Consider the following 23533-nt stretch of genomic DNA (forward strand, 5'->3'; position numbering starts at 1 on the left):
ATTTCTGTTATTATCTTGTTTAAGATCTCGTCTGTCTGTCTGTCTGTCCTTTATTGCCAATCACCCATTATAATTGGTCACCATTTGTGACTCCCTCATTTTTTTTAAACCAAATATTTGGGACAAGACATCCAGTAAGATACTGACACAGTGCGAGCCGTCTCGCAGCCTGTGTGATCTACCATCCTCGTGTTTGAGGATGTAAATAGCATTTGGAAGCAACCTAAGGGTTGCCATAAACAAACAGAAGAGTTTTGAACTTAAAGTGCCAAATAGGGTGCATTTGGGCCACGGCGGGTAAGAATGGGTGGAATCCCCGGGTAGGATGGTGATCAGTGCCGTTTGTGCTCTACCCGAACGTAGCTGACCAGATGGGGCGTCCTCAGACAGGGCGAGGATTAGTGCCGTTTCTCCACTGCCTGAGCGACCAGCAAGAACGGTGAGAATTTGTGGTCGTCGTGGGGGCTGCCTCTTATGATTACCTTCGAATCAGAAGAGTAGCTATGATTGGTTCTCCACGGACAAACTTGTTCCATTAACAGCCAGTGGGCGTTAAAAGAGTGGTGGCATGGGGCCATGAAAACTTTAAATTGACAAACAACATTTAACATTCACAATAACAAACAAACATACATTACAAACATGGTGCAGGTTCCATCAGAAAGGACACCGTAACTCTCCATCGGTTCCTTTTTACCATCATCTGGACACCTCATTGCTCCAAAGCGAACAGGGAGTCGCAAAGGGATTTGTTTGGTGGGAGTCAAACTCTCTGTCATCATCTTCTCCCGGCTGCCATACTCTTGACTGGAGTAGGTTTGCTAAAACTGCTTGGAGCGAATTGGGGTCCATCTCATCATTCTGGATGAGCCTGAACGAATTGACTCGGTGCCAGAATCTTATGTCGAGGTTGGAGCTGCAAGGGTTTAATCCATAATCGTCGGGCGGTGGGTCTGGATCAGGGGCTTTAACGTACGTTATCTCAAAGGGGTCGCTGGAATCATGTTCAGTATCGCTGGGAGGGGGGCCTGGTGCAGGGGTGTAATCGTAGCGTGGTGTGCTGGGGCTGTCATCATCGCTATCGCTGTCGCTGCTGGTTGAAGGAAGGGAGAGGTGGAGTCGTGCCTCTGGGGGTGGGGTTGAATTTGTGTCTGAGGACGGGCTGGACAGGTTGGGGGAGGGTAGGATTATGTCGTTCATGGGCAGGACGTGCTCATCTGCTGCTGCAAGCGAGATGTGATGTGAATGGTTGTTCTGCGAGCCATAAGCCTTAAGCTGGTTTATGTGGAACCACGCAGACTTGCCATTCGGATAGGCGATCGTATACACAGAGGGGCTGACTTTATCTGAGATGGAGTAGGGTCCGGAAAATTTGCAGGAAAGGAATGAACGGGTTGTACAGGGATAGCATCACTTGTTGCCCTACTGCAAACTCGGTGGCGTGTAGTGTTTTATCAAAGCAAACTTTGCTTTGTTTCTTGCGGGTTCCAAGCCTGACGGCTGCTGCAAGCTGGGCGGCCTTCACATTCTCAATAACCTGTCATACTGCTTTCTGATGTGTGAGGGCGGTGACTGCGGGGCTGCCAAATCCAGTCCTAATAAATACTCTGTCCCTTTCATGGGGTGTCCGGTCATGAGGGTGTGGGGGGTGTATCCTGTGGACATGGATACTGTGTTTTGAATGAACATTAATGCAAATGGGAGAACTGTGTCCCAGGTGCTGTTGTGCTGTTGCACCATTTTCCTGAGGGTGGTTTCTAAAGTTCTGCTCATCCTTTCTACACTGCCGCTTGATTGGGGGTGGTATGCAATATGAAACTTTTGCTTTATTCCGAAAATTGTGAGGGCGTTTTTCATCACTCGTCCTGTAAAATGGGACTCGATACTGCATGGGAGGCCCCATCTTGTGATGATGTGCTGGGTTAGGATTTTAGCTGTTGTTTTGGCAGTGTTTGTTCTGGATGGAAAAGCTTCCACCCATTTTGTGAAGGTGTCGATGACCACCAACACATACTTAAAACCATTTCTGCAGGGGGTAGGGGTCCTATATAGTCGATTTGCAAATTCGTCCAGGGGCCATTAACGGGGCGGGTGCGACTAAGCTGAGCCTTTCTTGCATATCTGTCCGGATTGTTCTGGGCAGATTAAGCAATTCTCAATGTAATGTGTAACATTGGCTTTTAAATCAGGTCACCAGCAGAGAGGTCTGAGGTGGGCTAAGCTGGGTTCAATGCCCTGGTGTCCATAATTGTCATGGAACTGACAAATAATTTGATTCCTGTCCTGGCTGCGGACTACATAATTGCAGTCTTTTAAAATCACACCGTCATGTGTGGTTATCGTGTTTTTAAACTTATCATAAAGGGCTGGGAAGTTGCCTTTTAAAACTCCCCTGAGCTTCTCATCTTCCTTTTGAGCCTTTGCCAAATCTTGAATGTTGGTCTGTGAGACCTGAACCGCGTGTACTGGGGCGCTTTCGGGGGGGTTCCAAAAGTGACCATGTCTGGAACCTGCTGTCGCGAGGGCATCTGCTTTAACGTTACATGGGGGGGGAAGAACGATGATGACTTTGAACTTTGATGATTCCATATTTATGGTCTTTGGCCGTTTTTAGGATATGCTGGAATAATGGGGCTGAGGGTAGGGGCTTTCCGTCTGCGGAAACAAATCCTCTAGTTTCCCACAGGGGTAGGAATTTGGTTAAACTGTTGCAGACATATAAACTGTCCGAATATATGTCGGCTGGGGTCGGAAACGAGTCGGGGTGATCTACAACATATGCTATGTCTGCCAGTTCTGCTGCCTGCGAGCCTAAATGTCCTGGCAATTTTAACGAAATCTCTTCTAGGGCGCGTCCCTGCGCGTCCTCCACATAAATACCGCAACCGGTAATTCTTTTCCCGTTTAAAACTGTGGAGGAGCCATCCACATAGATTGTCAGGGGTGCGCATGTGTCTGTGGGCTGGGGCCTCTGGGGTGTAGTACCTGCTTTCTGGGGAGCTGACTTTGGTATAAAGGGTCCTGTATTGTGTTTAGTGGAGATGATTTCACACTCGTGTGGGGTGCCTGCATATTGTAAATTATCGGCTTGGAAAGTGTGGGTCTTGGTTCTCTTAACTGTGATGTCCCGTCCCTGTAAAAGAAGGGTCCAACGGGCTGCGCGGATTTGGCTGACTGTGCCATCCTTAAGTCGACCATCTAGTAGTAGCTGTGTTGGGGTGTGTTCAGTGAGAATGGTGATGGGGTTGAGTCCTGTAATGTAGGCGAAGTATTGTACTGCCCAAAAAACTGCGAGCAGGTGCCTTTCGCAGACAGAAAATCCTTGCTCGACTGGATCTAATGCATATGCCATGGGGCCTAAGTGATCATGTCGTTCTTGGAGGAGTACGGCCGAAAGGGTTTGGTCGGTAGTTGCTACTTCGATTGCGTACGGGGAAAGTTGACCTGGGACCTGTAATGCGGGGGCTGTGCTGAGGGCTCTCTTTAAAGCATCCACGGCATCCGTGTGCTGTGGAAGCCATTCCCAAGGTGCTTGTTTCTTGAGAAGTTCGGATAGGGGCGCTGCTTTTGTGGCAAAACCGTCGATATGGTTTCGGCAATAGCCAACCAGTCCTAGAAATGACCGGAGGGCGGAGACATTATGGGGCAGAGGTAATTTGACGATCGAGTCGACCTTTTTCTGCTCGATCTCGCGTTTGCCATATGTGATTACTGTACCTAAGTAAATCACTTTTTCCTGTAAAATGTGGGCCTTTTTGGGGTTCACTTTACAGCCAATTTGTTGTAGGAGTCCTAATAATTTGGCGAGAAGCGAAATGTGCTCTCCCTTTGTGTCCGTCTGTAGTAGCAGATCATCTATATATTGGACCAGACAATCGGGTCGGGAAAAGTTTGCTAATACATTTGCCAGCTGTCGGTGGAAAATGGAGGGGGAGTTGTGGAAGCCTTGTGGACGGCACGTCCACGTATACTGCTGTCCCTGGAATGTGAATGCGAATTTTATATTGGTACGCTTTATCCAATGGAATGGACCAAAAGCCGTTGCTAATGTCCAAAACTGAATTTTATTTTGACTGTAGTCCCTGTTTGAGCATGATCTCGGGACTCGTGGATATGGTGGGAACTGCTGCGGGGGTGACTTTGTTCAGTTCCCGGTAATCAAGGGTCAGTCGCCATGATCCATCGGGTTTCCTGATGGGCCAAATTGGTGCATTATTCGTGGAGGCTACTGATCGGAGTACGCCTTGATCAAGCAAACTCTGTATCACTTTTGAGATTTCTCCTTCTGCTTCTTGGGGAAAACCGTACTGCTTTTGGGGTCTGGGGTCGGGACCTGTAATATTCACTAAGCCAGTGATCTTGCCACAGTCGTGCTTGTGCTGTGCAAATGCTGCTTTGTGTTGCTGCAGGACTTCCCTAACATGTGTATCCCGACTAATGGCTCGAGGGTCGAACCAGAAGTCTCCTACTGCGCTAATCCTATTTTCATACTCTCCAACAGCGAGCATGGCGGGGGCTCGTGCTGCCTTTGCCATTTTCCATACATATTTATTTACCGGATCAAATGAGAGGCTGTGGGAGCTCATGAAGTCAATTCCTAAGATGTGTTCGGCTGTCTGGGGCAGATCGACCAGAACTACGGGGTGTTTAGTTTTAATGTTCCCAATCTGGATTGCTGCAGGGACTGTGATGTGTCCTTGCTGCAAATGACCTGTAAAACCGCTGAGTGTAATGGTGTCCGTCGTGGGCCACGTGTCTCGCTGAAACATCGTGGAGGAATTGAACGTGGTGTGGGACCCTCCTGTGTCCCAGAGGAATTCTACGGGGTGTCCCCGGACTGAGCATGCCACTACCGGTCTACCGAACTTGTGCCAAAGGGTGTCGCAGTCCCAAGTTGGGGAGCCCGAACACCGTCAGTCGGTGCCGTTCATATCTGCGTTCTCAGAACGGGCGCTAATGCTGTGGATTGGCTTTGCCCTATTATTTAGGGTGCCTGGCTGTTGGTTTCTCTGCTGCTCCTGGGGCGCATTGCATTCACGTGCATAGTGTCCTAATTGTCCACAATTATAACACTCCTGGGATTTGGGTTGCTGTGGGCTGTTCCTGCTCTCATTTACCCATGCGGGGTTCTGGTGCATCCTAATTGGATGCATGTCTGCCTGTTCTTCCTCTGCCTTAACAAATGCGATTTTGCCTTGGATGGACTGTTCCCAAGCGCGGGACAGTGTCTTTAAAACCCATTTCTCATTGTGGGCCTCGTTTGAGCGGTTGTAATTTGAGCAAGCTCTCTGTCCTGCTTCTATTGCATGAGAGGCTAGGATGCAAGTCCATTTGGCCATATTATCTGGGGACAAATGGGTACGGGCTAATTCTCCGAATACTGCTGTGAAACGTATCCACAAGCGTACAGCAAATGCTGTGGGGTGCTCTGTCTTCTTTTGCCTACACTTGTTTAGGCCTTCTACGGGGTCTCCTTTGTTATAGCCGATTGCATCTCGGATCACTATGTGCATTTCTTGGAGTGTGCCTCCTCCTACATTCTGTGGGTCGGGAAGGGCTGCCACGACTGAAGGGTTGAGGCTTAAAACTGTGAGCTTCACTTGCTCCTTTTCATCCAGGCTGTGCATGGTCGCCTACTGTTTTACTCCAGCAAAGAACTGGTGTGGGTCCGATGTGGGTAGGAGCGGTGTTATTTTATCACATGTGTCTCTTAATTGTGTGATGGATAACGGGGGTAGTGTATAGGAAATCTGAGTCTCCTTCTGCTGCGGCCCTGCGATGTGTGGTTACAGGGTTCATGGGGTGTGTTCTGTTTGTGCAGTCGGGGGTTGGGGTGCTTTTCGTTTCTGGGGTTTTTCCTGTGTACATGTCCCATGTACATATCTGTGGACAGTCTCATTTATCTCCTGCCAATCGGGGCCGTTTTCCTGGTCTAACTGGGGTCCAAACATGCTCTGAAACCCATTCTGAACAGAAAGCAGAGATTGCAATTCTGCAATTTGCTTCCGGCACTTTGCGTGATCTACGTGTGGAAGTGTGGAGTGCTCGTAGGGCTGCTTTTAAGTCGTTGCACTCTTTCTGCAACTGCTCGACCTGTTGTTCGGTTTCCTGTCCTGGTCGGCTTTGTCATATTGGAACTGAAAGCTGCTTAAATGGGCGAGACAAGACTGGTGTGCTGCTTGGCATCCTCCACCTCCTTGTCCCTCGCCGCTAACTGCTCTCTCAGTTCCTTGTTCTCTCTCTCATATCCGTTCACATCTCCTTCACTACTCTTGTCTCTCTCCTCAATCTCTCTACGGAGCGTCCTCACGACGTCCTCTGTGCCTCGCAATTGTGCCAAGCAGGACACGATTGCCATCGGCTTGCGAGCTTTCCCTAAGCTCTTCCTATTGATCTCTGTCAGGTTCTCCCACCCAGTATAACCTATTTTCCCGGGACCTGTTTCATCATTGGCGCAGAATTCACTCCAAAGGGGCCATCCTTTCCCTTTGAGATATTTTTTGATCTCTTCTTCCCATACGGGACACTGTCCTACTCTACTGATCGCTGCGACCTCAAATTCCTGGGGATTCATAAGGCCTTCCATTGCCTTCATTGCCATTTTCTCTCTCTGGGTTCTCTACCGAATTTGGAACAAGGGGTGATAAAGTGGTGATGTAAACACGGGTACAGCTTACGCTAATTTCCGGCCTACAAAACTCCCGACAGTTTTACGCAACAAAATCTCTCAGGTTTACCTCATATCCCTGTTAGTACGCATGCATTAACACACTTCCGAATCGCGGAGGTTTCATCAGTATTGGTCTTACGCTTGTGGTTTTTCTGTTTCCAATTGGATTCCAATTCAAATTTGGGTTCTCTCGGAGTGGCTAAGCCACTTCTAGGTCGAATCCCGTCAGATGTCGCCAGTAAATGTTGCTCTCTTTGGTTGTTTCTAAATATGGCGGTCAATATGGTCGCCTTCCTTAATTTAATTACGTTTGCTTTAGAGTCGCCAGGTATCTTTCGATACCGCCACAAGGTTCAAACCGAATACTGATCAAAGACTCGATACACCAATTAGTTAGTTCAAAGTCAATACTATTTATTTACACACACAGTAATATCTATTCATGCACGAAATACTACAAACTAAACTATCACTACTGCTAAAGCCTATACTTAGCTTTGGGCGCCCACTCAGTCAGAGGAACAATGGCCGTTGTTCGGTTCTGAGACTGCTGGGGTCGAAGTGGTACAAGGGAACCGCTAAGGTCGTCCGTCTGGTAGCGAGCGTTGACCTTGGACTTACTTGCTTCTGGTGTAGCTGGTGGAAGGGTCTCTCCGCTTTGAGAGCCGATTCCAAGAGAGCGATTCGCTTTTGGGGCCTTCTTCTTATACCCGAAGGGGTTTCGCGCGCTTTTGGGCAGGCCTTGAACTTGGCCCCAATCAATTGGACCGTATCTCGGTCACTTGTATTGATCTTGACCAATGAAGGGGTGGGTGCCCTGATGGCTGGGCGTGTCCTACGTGGCCGTTGGCCTCGCTTTGTTTGTGCTTTCGGTTTGGGGAACGGGCGCCGCGAGGTCTGGAGCCAGATCGGTTACCTGAGGATCTCCCTTTGTTGCCGGAGATGGGCCATCAATATGTTAATTGACCTGCAGTTTCAGTCTCGTCTGGGAGCTGCGGTTCCAATACACGTACAGGCTCTGTGCCTGCCTGCTTTAGTGTGTGAGACCCCAGGGTTTAGTGTGTGTGACCCCAGGGTTTAGTGTGTGAGACCCCAGGGTTTAGTGTGTGTGACCCCAGCGTTTAGTGTGTGTGACCCCAGAGTTTAGTGTGTGTGACCCCAGCGTTTAGTGTGTGAGACCCCAGGGTTTAGTGTGTGTGACCCCAGGGTTTAGTGTGTGACCCCAGGGTTTAGTGTGTGTGACCCCAGGGTTTAGTGTGTGACCCCAGGGTTTAGTGTGTGTGACCCCAGGGTTTAGTGTGTGACCCCAGGGTTTAGTGTGTGTGACCCCAGGGTTTAGTGTGGGAGACGCCAGGGTTTAGTGTGTGTGACCCCAGGGTTTAGTGTGTGTGACCCCAGAGTTTAGTGTGTGTGACCCCAGCGTTTAGTGCGAGTGACCCCAGGGTTTAGTGTGTGAGACGCCAGGGTTTAGTGCGAGTGACCCCAGGGTTTAGTGTGTGAGACGCCAGGGTTTAGCGTGTGTGACCCCAGGGTTTAGTGTGTGTGACCCCAGGGTTTAGTGTGTGAGACCCCAGGGTTTAGTGTGTGAGACGCCAGGGTTTAGTGTGTGTGACCCCAGGGTTTAGTGTGAGTGACCCAAGTGTTTAATGTGTGAGACCCCAGGGTTTAGAGTGCGAGACCCCAGGGTTTAGTGTGTGTGACCCCGGAATTTAGTGTGTGAGACCCCAGGGTTTAGTGTGTGTGACCCCAGGGTTTAGTGTGTGAGACCCCAGGGTTTAGTGTGTGAGACCGCAGGGTTTAGGGTGTGTGACCCCAGAGTTTAGTGTGTGAGACCCCAGGGTTTAGGGTGTGTGACCCCAGAGTTTAGTGTGTGAGACCCCAGGGTTTAGTGTGTGTGGCCCCAGGGTTTAGTGTGTGTGACCCCAGGGTTTAGTGTGTGAGACCCCAGAGTTTAGTGTGTGTGACCCCAGGGTTTAGTGTGTGTGACCCCAGGGTTTAGTGTGTGAGACCCCAGAGTTTAGTGTGTGTGACCCCAGGGTTTAGTGTGTGAGACCCCAGGGTTTAGTGTGTGTGACCCCAGAGTTTAGTGTGTGAGACCCCAGGGTTTATTGTGTGTGTCCCCAGGGTTTAGTGTGAGTGACCCCAGGGTTTACTGTGTGAGACCCCAGGGTTTAGTGTGTGAGACCCCAGGGTTTAGTGCGTGAGGCCCCAGGGTTTGGTGTGTGAGACCCCAGGGTTTAGTGTGTGTGACCCCAGGGTTTAGTGTGTGTGACCCCAGGGTTTAGAGTGTGAGACCCCAGAGTTTAGTGTGTGTGACCCCAGGGTTTAGTGTGTGAGACCCCAGGGTTTAGTGTGTGAGGCCCCAGGGTTTATTGTGTGTGACCCCAGGGTTTAGTGTGGGAGACGCCAGGGTTTAGTGTGTGTGACCCCAGGGTTTAGTGCGAGTGACCCCAGGGTTTAGTGTGTGAGACCCCAGGGTTTAGTGTGTGAGACGCCAGGGTTTAGTGTGTGTGACCCCAGGGTTTAGTGTGAGTGACCCCAGTGTTTAATGTGTGAGACCCCAGGGTTTAGAGTGCGAGACCCCAGGGTTTAGTGTGTGTGACCCCAGAATTTAGTGTGTGAGACCCCAGGGTTTAGTGTGTGTGACCCCAGGGTTTAGTGTGTGAGACCCCAGGGTTTAGTGTGTGAGACCGCAGGGTTTAGGGTGTGTGACCCCAGAGTTTAGTGTGTGAGACCCCAGGGTTTAGGGTGTGTGACCCCAGAGTTTAGTGTGTGAGACCCCAGGGTTTAGTGTGCGTGGCCCCAGGGTTTAGTGTGTGTGTCCCCAGGGTTTAGTGTGAGTGACCCCAGGGTTTACTGTGTGTGACCCCAGGGTTTAGTGTGAGTGACCCCAGTGTTTAACGTGTGAGACCCCAGGGTTTAGAGTGCGAGACCCCAGGGTTTAGTGTGTGTGACCCCAGAATTTAGTGTGTGAGACCCCAGGGTTTAGTGTGTGTGACCCCAGGGTTTAGTGTGTGAGACCCCAGGGTTTAGTGTGTGAGACCGCAGGGTTTAGGGTGTGTGACCCCAGAGTTTAGTGTGTGAGACCCCAGGGTTTAGGGTGTGTGACCCCAGAGTTTAGTGTGTGAGACCCCAGGGTTTAGTGTGTGTGGCCCCAGGGTTTAGTGTGTGTGTCCCCAGGGTTTAGTGTGAGTGACCCCAGGGTTTACTGTGTGAGACCCCAGGGTTTAGTGTGTGAGACCCCAGGGTTTAGTGCGTGAGGCCCCAGGGTTTGGTGTGTGAGACCCCAGGGTTTAGTGTGTGTGACCCCAGGGTTTAGTGTGTGACCCCAGGGTTTAGTGTGTGAGACGCCAGGGTTTAGTGTGTGAGACCCCAGAGTTTAGTGTGTGTGACCCCAGGGTTTAGTGTGTGAGACACCAGGGTTTAGTGTGTGAGACCCCAGGGTTTAGTGTGTGTGGCCCCAGAGTTTAGTGTGTGAGACGCCAGGGTTTAGTGTGTGACCACAGGGTTTAGTGTGTGAGACCCCAGGGTTTAGTGTGTGAGACCCCAGGGTTTAGTGTGTGAGACCCCAGGGTTTAGTGTGTGACCACAGGGTTTAGTGTGTGTGACCCCAGGGTTTAGTGTGTGAGACCCCAGAGTTTAGTGTGTGACCACAGGGTTTAGTGTGTGAGTCCCCAGGGTTTAGTCTGTGAGTCCCCAGGGTTTAGTGCGAGTGACCCCAGGATTTAGTGTGTGAGACCCCAGGGTTTAGAGTGTGAGACCCAAGGGTTTAGTGTGTGAGTCCCCAGGGTTTAGTGCGAGTGACCCCAGGATTTAGTGTGTGAGACCCCAGGGTTTAGAGTGTGAGACCCCAGGGTTTAGTGTGTGAGACCCCAGGGTTTAGTGTGAGAGACTCCAGAGTTTAGTGTGAGTGACCCCAGGGTTTAGTGTGTAACCCCAGAGTTTAGTGTGTGAGACCCAAGGGATTAGTGTTTGAGACCCCAGGGTTTAGAGTGTGAGACCCCAGGGTTTAGTGTGTGAGACCCCAGGGTTTAGTGTGTCAGACCCCAGGGTTTAGTGTGTGTGACCCCAGAGTTTAGTGTGTGTGACCCCAGGGTTTAGTGTGAGACCCCAGGGTTTAGTGTGTGCGACCCCAGGGATTAGTGTGGGTGACCCCAGGGTTTAGTGTGTGAGACCCCAGGGTTTAGTGTGTGTGACCCCAGTGTTTAGTGTGAGTGACCCCAGGGTTTAGTGTGTGAGACCCCAGGGTTTAGTGTGTGAGACCCCAGGGTTTAGTGTGTGTGACCCCAGAGTTTAGTGTGTGTGACCCCAGGGTTTAGTGTGAGACCCCAGGGTTTAGTGTGTGCGACCCCAGGGATTAGTGTGGGTGACCCCAGGGTTTAGTGTGTGAGACCCCAGGGTTTAGTGTGTGTGACCCCAGAGTTTAGTGTGTGAGACCCCAGGGTTTAGAGTGTGAGACCCCAGGGTTTAGTGTGTGTGACCCCAGGGATTAGTGTGTGTGACCCCAGGGTTTAGTGTGTGAGACCCCAGGGTTTAGTGTGTGTGACCCCAGGGTTTAGTGTGTGTGACCCCAGTGTTTAGTGTGTATGACCCCAGGGTTTAGAGTGTGAGACCCCAGGGTTTAGTGTGTGACCCCAGGGTTTAGTGTGTGTGACCCCAGGGTTTAGAGTGTGAGACCCCAGGGTTTAGTGTGTGACCCCAGGGTTTAGTGTGTGAGACCCCAGGGTTTAGTGCGTGTGACCCCAGGGTTTAGAGTGTGAGACCCCAGGGTTTAGTGTGTGACCCCAGGGTTTAGTGTGTGTGACCCCAGGGTTTAGTGTGTGACCCCACGGTTTAGTGTGTGAGATCCCAGGGTTTAGTGTGTGAGACCCCAGGGTTTAGTGTGTGACCCCAGGGTTTAGTGTGTGACCCCAGGGTTTAGTGTGTGTGACCCGAGGGTTTAGTGTGTGAGACCCCAGGGTTTAGTGTGTGAGATCCCAGGGTTTAGTGTGTGAGACCCCAGGGTTTAGTGTGTGACCCCAGGGTTTTGTGTGTGACCCCAGGGTTTAGTGTGTGTGACCCGAGGGTTTAGTGTGTGAGACCCCAGGGTTTAGTGTGTGAGTTCCCAGGGTTTAGTGTGTGACCCCAGGGTTTAGTGTGTGAGACCCCAGGGTTTAGTGTGTGAGACTCCAGGGTTTAGTGTGTGAGACCCCAGGGTTTACTGTGTGTGACCCCAGGGTTTAGTGTGTGTGACCCCAGGGTTTAGTGTGTTAGACCCCAGGGTTTAGTGTGTGAGACCCCAGGATTTAGTATGTGAGACCCCAGGGTTTAGTGTGTGTGACCCCAGGTTTTAGTGTGTGTGACCCCAGGGTTTAGTGTCCCCCCCCCAGGGTTTAGTGTGTGAGACCCCAGGGTTTAGTGTGTGAGATCCCAGGGTTTAGTGTGTGAGATCTGAGGATTTAATGTGGGAGACCCTAGGGATTAATTTGAGATTATTGCTATCACTGCCTATACGTTGGATAAAGTTGATTTAAAACATATGAAACAAATTAACAAATCGGATTGGCAGTAGCTGGGTCTGATCGCCTGGTCCAGTTGGAAAACCGAGTCTCGCCAGCAGATTGCATTAATTGGGAAGTTGCATTTCAGTAATGAGCAGGTATTACCGGGGGATGGGCAGTGGTCAGGGTGATGACCATCAATTCAGTCGAGACAGTGTGCACCAAAGAACAGTGGCTTTAATCAATTACATGTGTGCCAACCTGTAGCTTCTCCCGCATTGAGAGCCTGTCTCAGATCGGCGAGTTATATACCTCCTCAGAGGGGCGGAGCCACCAGCAGCATCAACACAACAATTCAACAGCAACAGTAACAGCAACAACAGTAAGTATATATAATAGTGGATGTCAATGACAATAGTAATAATAGAACAACAGTGAATGTATACAATAGCCATACGTGGCTCACCACATTCACCCCCTGTTATGAAACAAAAGTCCGGCGGGGGCGAAGTGGGCTCATAGGTTAAGTCTCACAGGAGCCCGTATCGTCCGCTGAGAGCGCCGCAGCCCCGGCTGCGGTGTGGGCAAAGGTGTCGAGACCTTCGGCTCCGGGAGCATGTCGTCCTCACAACAGGGTCCCGGACAGGGCGATGGCGCAGGAGCGGAGCTAATGGACCCAGGGAGGGATGTTGGTGTAGATGGGGAGGTAGACAGAAGGGGCGCGGTGATGGTGGGTGCGGGTTTAGCTGCGGGAGCCAGGTCCCGGAGGGAGACTATGTCTTGCCGTCCGTCGCGGTGTGCCACGTAGGCATATTGAGGTTCGCGTGGAGGAGCTGGACCCTCTCGACCAGGGGGTCAGCCTATGGCTCCTCACGTGTTTCCGGAGGAGGACAGGCCCAGGTGTTGTTAGCCAGGACGGAAGCGAGACCCCGGAGATCGACGTCCTGGGAAAGGCAAATAGCCGGTCGTGAGGGTTCTCATTAGTTGCAGTACACAAGAGCGACCGGATGGAGTGGAGTGCATCGGGGAGGACCTCCTGCCAGCGGGATACTGGGAGACATCTAGACCGTAGGGCCAGAAGGACGGCCTTCCAGACTGCAGCATTCTCCCTCTCCCCCTGCCCGTTTCCCCTGGGGTTGTAGCTGGCAGTCCTGCTCGAGGCGTTGCCCTTACTGAGCAGGTATTGACGCAGCTCGTCACTCATAAAAGAGGCTCCCCGATCACGATGTATGTAGATAGGGAAACTGAACAGGGTGATGACTGGCAGAGGTCTTGTCGGGGCATGGGATGGCAAAGGGAAATCGTGAGTACTCATCATCAACGTTGAGAAAGTACAAGTTATGGTCAGTGGAGGGGAGGGACCCTTTGAAATCCATGCTGAGGCATTCGAAGGGGCGGGAGGTCTTCACCAGGTGGGCCTTGTCTGGCCGATAGAAGTGCGGTTTGCACTCTGCAGATTTGGCAGTCGCTGGTCATGGCCCTGACCTCTTCAGTGGAGTAGGGCAGGTTGCGGGCCTTGACGAAGTGGAGAAGCCGGGTGACCCCCGGATGACAGAGGTCATTGTGGATAGCCCATAACCGGTCTGCTTGCGCGTTGGCGCAGATACCGCGGGACAGGGCATCTGGGGGCTCATTGAGCTTCCCAGGATGATAAAAGATCTCGTAGTTATAGGTGGAGAGCTCGATCCTCCACCACAAAATCTTGTCGTTCTTAATTTTGCCCCGTTGTGTGTTGTTAAACATGAAGGCAATCGACCGTTGGCCTGTGAGCAGAGTGAATCTCCTGCCGGCCAGGTAATGCCTCCAATGCCGCACAGCATCCACAATGGCTTGGGCCTCCTTTTCAACAGAGGAGTGTCGAATCTCAGAGGCATGGAGGGTACGGGAAAAAAAGGCGACAGGCCTCCCTGCCTGGTTAAGAGTGGCTGCCAGGGCACAGTCAGATGCATCGCTCTCCACTTGGAATGGGATGGATTCGTCCGCAGCGTGCATCGTGGCCTTGGCAATGTCGGTTCTGATACGGTTGAAGGTCAGGCGGGCCTCAGCCGTCAGGGAAAAAGTAGTGGACTTAATAAGTGGGCGGGCTGTGTCTGCGTAATTGGGAACCCACTGGGTATAGTAAGAAAAGAACCCCAGGCATCTCTTCAGGGCCTTGTGGCAGTGGGGAAGGGGGAGCTGCAGGAGGGGGTGCATGCAGACGGGGTCAGGCCCTAGGACTCTGTTTTCCATGACATAGCCGAGGATGGCTAGCCGGGTTGTGCGGGAAACGCATTTCTCCTATTGTACGTCAAGTTAAGGAGTTGGGCGGTGCGGAGGAATTTTCTAAGATTGGCGTCGTGGTCCTGCAGGTCATGGCCGCAAATGGTAACATTATCCAAGTACAGGAACGTGGCCCGCAGCCTGTACTGGTCGACCATTCGGTCCATCGTTCGTTAGAAGACCGAAACCCCATTGGTGACGCCGAAGGGGACCCTGAGGAAATGGAAGAGGTGGCCGTCTGCCTCAAAGGCAGTGTATTGGCGGTCCTCCCGCCGGATAGGGAGCTGGTGGTACACAGACTTCAAGTCCACCGTAGAAAAGACTCGGTAGTGACTTGTTATGTTGTAGGTGTAACATAAGCGACTTCCTTGTGGTGCACTTGACAAAGGAAGGTTCAGACGTGGAGATAACTTCAACACGTTTATTAAACTATTTACACTTCTATTACTCGGGTTCGACACTACTGCTAATCCTACTATAGCTACCCAGACTGACTAACCAGTTGCTGCAATCCACGTGGTGGGTGTAATATTGAATCAACCCTGTCTCTGTACTCACTGACTGTCTCCACGCGAAAGAGGCAGATCATGTGTGTGGTGTCCTTTATATATGGGTTGGCGTAATGCCCCCCTGTGGTCGTGTCACCTCCTTGTGCATCGTGAATTTCTATTGGTCGCATCCTATCTACTTGATCTATTGGTTGAGTGTGTGTGTGTGATGTCTCTTGTGCTCCCTCTAGTGTCTAGCTAGCCTACATGTATTTACATTGATGCACATCAGCACAGGTAGTGCGCAATCTGATTGACCATGTCAGATATGCGGGGGAGATGGTACGCATCGAGCTGCATGTACCGGTTGATTGTCTGACTGTAGTCAACTACCATCCGGTTCTTCTCCCCAGTCCTGACAACCACCACATGTGCTCTCCAGGGGCTGTTACTGGCCTCAATGATCCCTTCCTTCAGGAGCCGCTGGACCTCTGACCTGATGAAGGCCTTGTCTTGAGCACTGTACCCTCTGCTCCGGGTGGGGACGGGTTTACAGTCTGGGGTGAGGTTCGCGAAGAGCGAGGGAGGGGTGACCTTCAGGGTCGTGAGGCTGCAGACGTTGAGAGGGGGCAGGGGTCACCCGAACTTTAAGGTCAGGCTTCGTAGGTTGCATTGAAAGTCTAAACCTAGTAGCAGCGGGGTGCAGAGATGGGGGAGGACGTGAAGCTTGAAATCGGCGTACTCGACGCCCTGTATCGCAAGGTTAGCGATGTAATACCCCGGGATCTGCACGGAGTGTGATCCGGAAGCAAGGGAGATAGTTTGTGAGACTGGGAGGACCAGGAGGGAGCAGCGCCTTACCATATCCGGGTGGACGAAGCTATCTGTGCTCCCGGAGTCGAAGAGTCCATTGAGTCTCCTGTCCATTGAGTCGGATGGTCATCATGGAGTTTTGAAGGGGATAAGGCCGGGACTGGTCGAGCTGAATCGAGCCGAGTTGCGGGCGACTGGTAGCGGCAGTGGCGGGATGGTCCCAACATGGCGGCTCCGATGAGACGCACGTGGCGGGTGGCATCGAGGATGTCGGCCAAAATGGCGGCCCCCACCGGTCGCACATTGCGGGCGGAATCGAAGATGGTGACCAAGATGGCTGCCCCCACTGGGTCGCACGAAGCGGACGACGCGTCTGAAGAGGGCGGGCCCTGCAGGCACGATGCCATGCTGCGGGGTCTGTGAGCCTCAGGCCAGGCCTGGCAGGCTTTTGATTTTTGGACTTTGGGTTGGGCCAGGCATACCTGCATACCTCAGCAAAGTGCCCTTTCTTGCCACACTCGTTGCAGGTCTTGTTGCGAGCCGTGCAACGCTGCCTGGGGTGCTGGCCCTGCCTGCAGAAGTAACAATACGGCCCTCCTGAGCTGGCAGGCTGCCGCACGGCGCAGGTATGGGGCACGCCCGGGTCAGGTGATGGCTGCGCCTCCGATGCCCCCGAGGATGCCGCGTGGTCGGATGGAAAGGGGTCCATGCTCTGGAAGGCCACTTCCAGCGAGGTAGCTAGTTTCACCATCTTCTTGAGGTCGGGGGACCCTTTCTCGAGAAGCCGTTGCCGGATGTAGCTGGACCTGACTCCTGCCACATAGGTGTCTTGGATCAACAGCTCTGCGTGCTGTACAGCCGTGACCGCCTGGCAGTTACAACTCCGGACGAGTACCTTCAGTTCGCGCAGATATTCAGCCAGCGACTCACCCTGGCGCTGCGTGGTCAGGAGGTGTCGAGCGAGTACCTTGTTCACTGGCCTCACAAACTGTCCTTTGAGCAGCTCCACTGCCTCTGTGTACGAGGCCGTGTCCCTGATTAGCCGAGAAATCCTGTGGCTCACCTGGGCGTTGAAGAGATGCTGTTTGAGTACCAGGGGGACCACGGCGGCTGAGGAGTCAAGGTAGGCCTCGAAGCAACTGAGCCAATGCTCGAAGATAGCCGTAGCTCCAGCTGCCTGTGCGTCGAGTTCAAGACGATCAGGTTTCAGAGCAGCATCCATTGTAAAAAAAACTAGTTGATTAAATTGATGACCATCAATTCAGTCGAGACAGTTTGTACCAAAGAACAGTGGCTTTAATCAACTAGATGTGTGCCAACCTGTAGCTTCTCCCGCATTGAGAGCCTGTCTCAGATCGGCCGGTTATATACCTCCTCAGAGGGGCGGAGCCACAGGCGGAGCCAACAGCAGCATCAACACAACAATTCAACAGCAACAGTAACAGCAACAACATTAAGTATATACAATAGTGGATGTCGATGACATTAGTAATAATAGAACAACAGTAAGTATATACAACAGTGGATGTCGATGACATTAGTAATAATAGAACAACAGCAAGTGTATACAATAGCCATACGTGGCTCACCACACAAGGTCAGAGGTTGTGGGTCACAAGTTGGGCAATGTTCCCGGTTAATTGTGTGTTCCCAGTTAATTGTGAACTAGCCGTTATCTTGCAGTGTGGGATGAAAGCCGTCTATTGATCGCTCCGAGGAACGTAGACAGTGGAACAGAGAAAGAATGGCCAAGGATATCAGTCCATATCTGCTGAATGGGAGCAGCCAGTCATGAACTCTTGTAACCTCTCCGTAAACAGGTGATGTATCAGGGCAGGCACCACAGAGATACAATGAGGGCCGGCCGCTGCCTAAGGCCTTTCAGCCAGAGTGAACTGGGGGGGGAGGGGAATTGTATAGAACATGGTGAATATTCCACATCACAGTTATATTGAAGCACCTCAGATTGCAACTTGAACTATATAGAAAACCTGAATCTTAATGTGACGGTCATTCTGAAAAGTCTTCTAATGTTCTTTCAGATGTTTTATAATGTCACAAAATGATTGGATGCTATCAAAAAATGTTTTTTGCGCAAGTAAAATCAAACTCTTTTTAAAAAATTACTGTGATGAACGGTTACTGCCTTATCATCATGTAAGGTGATGTCCCCTTTAAGACCAGGCTTGGAACCCTGGGGACTCCGCCTCTGGCTCCGCCCATCTGGGAGCCATACATAAAGGCCTGCCTCATGGTCTGTATAGCAGTCAGCTCTCGTCCAAATCTGTAGCATAGTTATTAGCCTAATAAAGCCTTCTTTACAGTTTAATCTCTAAGCATCATTATTGAGGGTACCTCAATTTATTAGGCTAAACTAGATTCAGGATGGACGCAGGCCTAAAACCAGAGAAGCTTTAAATACTGGCTGCGGTGCTTCGAGGCCTACCTGGACTCCGCAGAGACTCCCATCCTGGGGCCATGCAAGCTGCGTCTACTCCACGCCCGGGTGAGTCACAGAATCTCCGCCACGCTCGAAAAGGCGACGATTTATGAGGAAGCGATTGAGTTGCTCCGCAAGCGGTTTGTCAAACCCATCAATGAGGTGCATGCCCGGCACCTGCTCTCTGCCTGCCGGCAGCGTTCGAGGCAATCGCTCGACGAATTCATCGAGAAACTCACCGCGCTTGCCAGGGACTGTGACCATCAGGATGTGACAGGGGAAGTCCATATGAACCTGCACATCAGGGATGCTTTTGTGTCCGGCATCCGCTCGACCTACATCCTGCAGCGACTGCTCGAAAACGGGGCAAAAGACCTCCAGGAGACGCTAACGCTCGCCTCCTCGCTGGAGGTGGCCCGACATAACTTGGGTACGTACCCCGCGGACTTTGCCAGCCCCCCCCCGGACTTCCTCAGACTCGCCCGTATTACAGGCCTGCGCCACGCGGCGACCCGCTCACCATGAGGGCACACCATGCTACTTCTGCGGGCAGGGCCAGCACCCACGCCCACGCTGCCCAGCCCGCTCCGCGATCTGCAGCGACTGCGGGAGGAAAGGGCACTTTGCGAGGGTCTGCCTGGCCAGACCCAGGGGCCAGAAAAACAAAGAACAGCCGGCCCGAAAATCGGGCTCCCAGGCCCGTAGGCCTCGCAATGCTGCTGCGCACCGATCCGACACGTCCTCTTCTGACGCGTCATCAGCCTCGTGCGAATCATGGGAGCGGCCATCTTCTCGACCCGACACGTGCGACCAATGGCAGCGGCCATTTTACGACTCCGACTACCCGCGACTGGGTGCGATCACCCTCGATCAAACTCGGCCAAAACACCTGCAGAACTCCATGATGCAGGTCCAGGTCAACGGGCACGACACTGCATGCCTCTTCGACTCCGGGAGCACGGAGAGCTTTATCCACCCTGAAACGGTAAGGCGCTGCTCCCTACGCACCCATCCCACATCCCAAACCATAGCCCTCGCATCTGGGTCCCACTCGGTACAAATCACGGGGTACTGTATTGCGGATCTCTCGATCCAGGGTGCCAAATACACCCGTTTCAAATTTTATATCCTCCCTCACCTCTGTGCCCCCCTGCTGCTCGGACTGGATTTCCAGTGCAGCCACCGAAGCCTGACACTGAAGTTCGGCGGACCCTTGCCCCCCCTTACGGTGTGCTGCCTTGCGACACTGAAAGTCGCACCCCCCTCGCTATTCGCTAACCTCACTCCTGACTGTAAGCCCGTCGCCACCAGGAGCCGGCGCTACAGTGCCCAAGATATGGCTTTTATCAAGTCAGAGGTCCAGCGTTTACTGGGAGAGGGGGTCATCGAGGCTAGCAACAGCCCTTGGAGAGCGCAAGTGGTGGTAGTCCGGTCCGGGGAGAAGAAACGGATGGTCGTGGATTATAGCCAGACCATAAACCGATTCACGCATTCCTCGCATCGCGGAAATGGTAAATCGGATCGCCCAATACTGAGTCTTTTCCACGGTCGACCTCAAATCTGCCTACCACCAGCTCCCCATCCGACCAAAAGACCGCCCCTATACTGCCTTCGAAGCAGCCGGCCGGCTCTTCCACTTCCTCAGGGTCCCCTTTGGTGTCACAAATGGGGTCTCCGTCTTTCAAAGGACGATAGACCAAATGGTGGACCAGTACGGTTTGCGGGCTACATACCCGTACTTGGACAATGTCACCATCTCCGGCCATGATCAGCAGGACCATGACGCTAACCTCAAAAAGTTCCTCCAGACCGCCCGAGCCCTTAACCTGACCTATAACGAGGGCAAATGCGTTTTCCACACCACCCGGCTGGCCATCCTCGGCTATGTCGTGGAAGACGGGGTCCTAGGTCCCGACCCCGACCGCATGCGCCCCCTTAAGGAACTCCCTCTCCCCCGCAGCCTCAAGGCCCTCAAACGGTGCTTGGGGCTTTTCTCCTATTACGCCCAGTGGGTCCCCAAGTATGCGGACAAAGCCCGCCCACTCCTAAAGACCACCACTTTTCCCCTCTCGGCTGAGGCCCAATTGGCCTTCAACCGCATCAAGGCCGACATCATCAAGGCCGCCATGCACGCGGTGGACGAAACCATCCCTTTCCAGGTAGAGAGCGATGCATCAGACATCGCCCTGTCTGCTACCCTCAATCAAGGAGGCAGACCAGTAGCGTTCTTCTCCCGAACCCTCACCGCCTCCGAGATTCGACACTCTGCAGTCGAAAAGGAGGCACAAGCCATTGTGGAGGCTGTGCGGCGCTGGAGACACTACCTCGCCAGTAGGAGGTTTACCCTCGTCACCGACCAACGGTCGGTCGCCTATATGTTCGATAACACGCAACGGGGCAAAATAAAGAACGATAAAATTTTGAGGTGGAGGATCGAACTCTCCACCTGCTCGTATGATATCAAGTATCGTCCAGGGGAGCTCAACGAGCCCCCAGATGCCCTGTCCCGCGGCACATGCGCCAACGCGCAGGAGGACCGCCTGCAAGCCATCCATAATGACCTCTGCCACCCGGGGGTTACCCGGCTCGTCCATTTCATCAAGTCCCGCAACCTACCTTACTCAACTAAGGAGGTCAAGGCCATGGTCAGGGCCTGCCAGGTCTGTGCGGAGTGCAAACCGCACTTCTATCGGCCAGACAAGGTTCGGCTCGTGAGGGCCTCGGGCCCCTTTGAGCGACTGAGCGTGGACTTCAAGGGGCCCCTCCCGTCCACCAACCGTTATGCCTATTTCCTCACCGTGATCGATGAGTTCTCCCGTTTCCCATTCGCCATTCCCTGCACCGACATGACCTCAGCCACGGTGATTAAGGCACTGCACAGCATCTTCACCCTGTTCGGTTTCCCTGCTTATATCCACAGCGACCGGGGTACATCGTTCATGAGCGATGAACTGCGTCAGTATCTGCTCAGCAAAGGCATCGCCTCGAGCAGAACGACCAGCTATAACCCACGGGGAAACGGGCAGGTGGAGAGGGAGAACGCGACCGTGTGGAAGGCTGTCCTTCTGGCCCTGCGGTCGAGAAATCTCCCAACCACCCGCTGGCAGGAGGTCCTACCCGATGCCCTACACTCCATTAGGTCACTCCTCTGCACGGCCACAAATGAGACCCCTCATGAGCGATTGTTTCGCTTCCCCAGGAAGTCTACCTCCGGGGTCTCGCTTCCACCTTGGCTGACGGCTCCGGGACCTGTTTTTCTCCGGAGGCACGCGAGGAGCCATAAAACGGACCCCCTAGTTGAAAAGGTCCGACTGCTCCACGCCAACCCCAGTTACGCCTACGTGGAGTACTCCGACGGCAGGCAAGATACGGTTTCCCTCCGGGATCTGGCGCCCGCTGGATCCTCCACCACAGACGCCCCTTCCCGCGTTGCTCCCCTGCAGGACCCGTCGCCCCCTACAACACACCCCCTTCCGGCCCTACCACCCATGGGTGAGCTCCTACCGTGAGCCCCCCCTTTACACACCCCGCCGGCGCCGGCTCCGCTACCCCCGGCCCTGCCTAGTTCCTCTGCCCCGGCTCCACTACCCCCGGCCCTGCCTAGTTCCTCTGCCCCGACCCGGACCGAAGCTCTGACCGCTGTGCTCCCGGATGTGCCCTCAACCAGGACGTCCATGCCCGCCGCACCGCCGCCCGAACTGAGGAGATCGAGGAGGATGATCCGGCCGCCGAGACGGATGGACCTATGATGGCACTTCACCCCCGCCGGACTCCTTTTTAAACAGGGGGTGAATGTGATGAACGGTTACTGCCTTATCATCATGTAAGGTGATGTCCCCTTTAAGACCAGGCTTGGAACCCTGGGGACTCCGCCTCTGGCTCCGCCCATCTGGGAGCCATACATAAAGGCCCGCCTCATGGTCTGTGTAGCAGTCAGCTCTCGTCCAAATCTGTAGCATAGTTATTAGCCTAATAAAGCCTTCTTTACAGTTTAATCTCTGAGCATCATTATTGAGGGTACCTCAATTACTTTACGGGATGTGGGTGTCGCCGGTTAGGCCAGCATTTATTGCCCATCCCTAAACTGCCAGGTATTTTACAAAAATAGCTATTCTGGGCAGCAACCAAATGAAAGAGAGGAACAGGAAGAATAGGGAACATGCTGTTCTTGACAATTGAAGCCTTTCATAGTCAGAGGGCTGTGGGCTGGCCAGCCAGTCTGACACAGAAGAGAGGCGGGGGCAGGATTCTCTGACGCCGGGCCGGGTCGGAGAATCGCCGGGTGGGGTGGGGAGCGCGATTCACGTGATGCCGCCCCGACGGCGGTCCGCCGATTGTCCGGTGACCGGAGAATCGGCGCCATCGGCGCCGGCGCGATTGGCGTGGCGCCGGTCGGAGGTCGCTCTACCTGGTCCCCCCGGCGATATTCCGCGTGGGATGGGCCAAGTGGCCGCTGAGATAGCCCGAGTCCCGCCAACGCCGTTCACATGTGGTCTTACCCGGCGGAACCTCTGCGTCCATCGTGCGGGGGGTGGCCTGGTGGGGAGAGAGGAGACCCGGCCCCGGGGGGGGGCCCATGATCGGGGCCTACCAATCGGTGGGCCGGCTTCTCCTGGTGGGGGCCTCTTTTACTCCGTGCCGGCCCCTGTAGCTCTATGCCATGTTTCGTCGGGGCTGGCGCAGAGAAGGAAGCTAGTGTGCATGCGCGAGTTTGCGCCGGTCGCAGCCCACATGCGCAGGTTCATGCCGGTCGCAGCGCGCATGCGCAGACCCGAGGCGCCTGTTTGATGCCAGTATCGGCAGCTGGAGCTGCGTGAAGCGCTCCAGTGCTGTGCTGGCGCCCTGTAGGGCGCAGGATTGCTGCTCCTGGGGGCCTGTTGATGCCGCTGTAAAACGCGACGGCGTTTACGACGCCGTCAACACTTAACCTCAGGATCACAGAATCCCGTTCCTGAGGCTGGCGCAGGATTCATGGAGTTCCACGACAGAAAAACTAATGCCGCACCTGGACTGATTCTGCTACTGTTGAGGGGCTAGCACCGGCCCCAAATGGAACACAATCGATTCCAATGAGAATGGTGCCAGATTGACACTCGGGAGGCTGACAAGCTGCAGCCGCATATATACACTGCACTCCCCACACACACCATCCCAGCCAACACGATGGCAGCAAGAAGGGGACTTCAGGTGGTGGCCATGGTGTGAGTGGTTGCACACAGAGTGGCTCCTGCTTGAAGTCGAGAAAAGAGTTCTTTTTACCCGAAATCGGGTGTAACTTCGACAGAAACGTGTAGCTGAAGGTTGGAGAAGTTCCGCCCTGGAGTGGCATGTCCACTGGTTATCAAACCTGGCAGAAGAAGGTGAAGGACTTGGCCAAGGAGTT

This window comes from Scyliorhinus torazame, chromosome 2, assembly GCF_047496885.1.
Source record: "Scyliorhinus torazame isolate Kashiwa2021f chromosome 2, sScyTor2.1, whole genome shotgun sequence".
In the NCBI taxonomy this organism is placed as follows: Eukaryota; Metazoa; Chordata; class Chondrichthyes; order Carcharhiniformes; family Scyliorhinidae; genus Scyliorhinus; species Scyliorhinus torazame.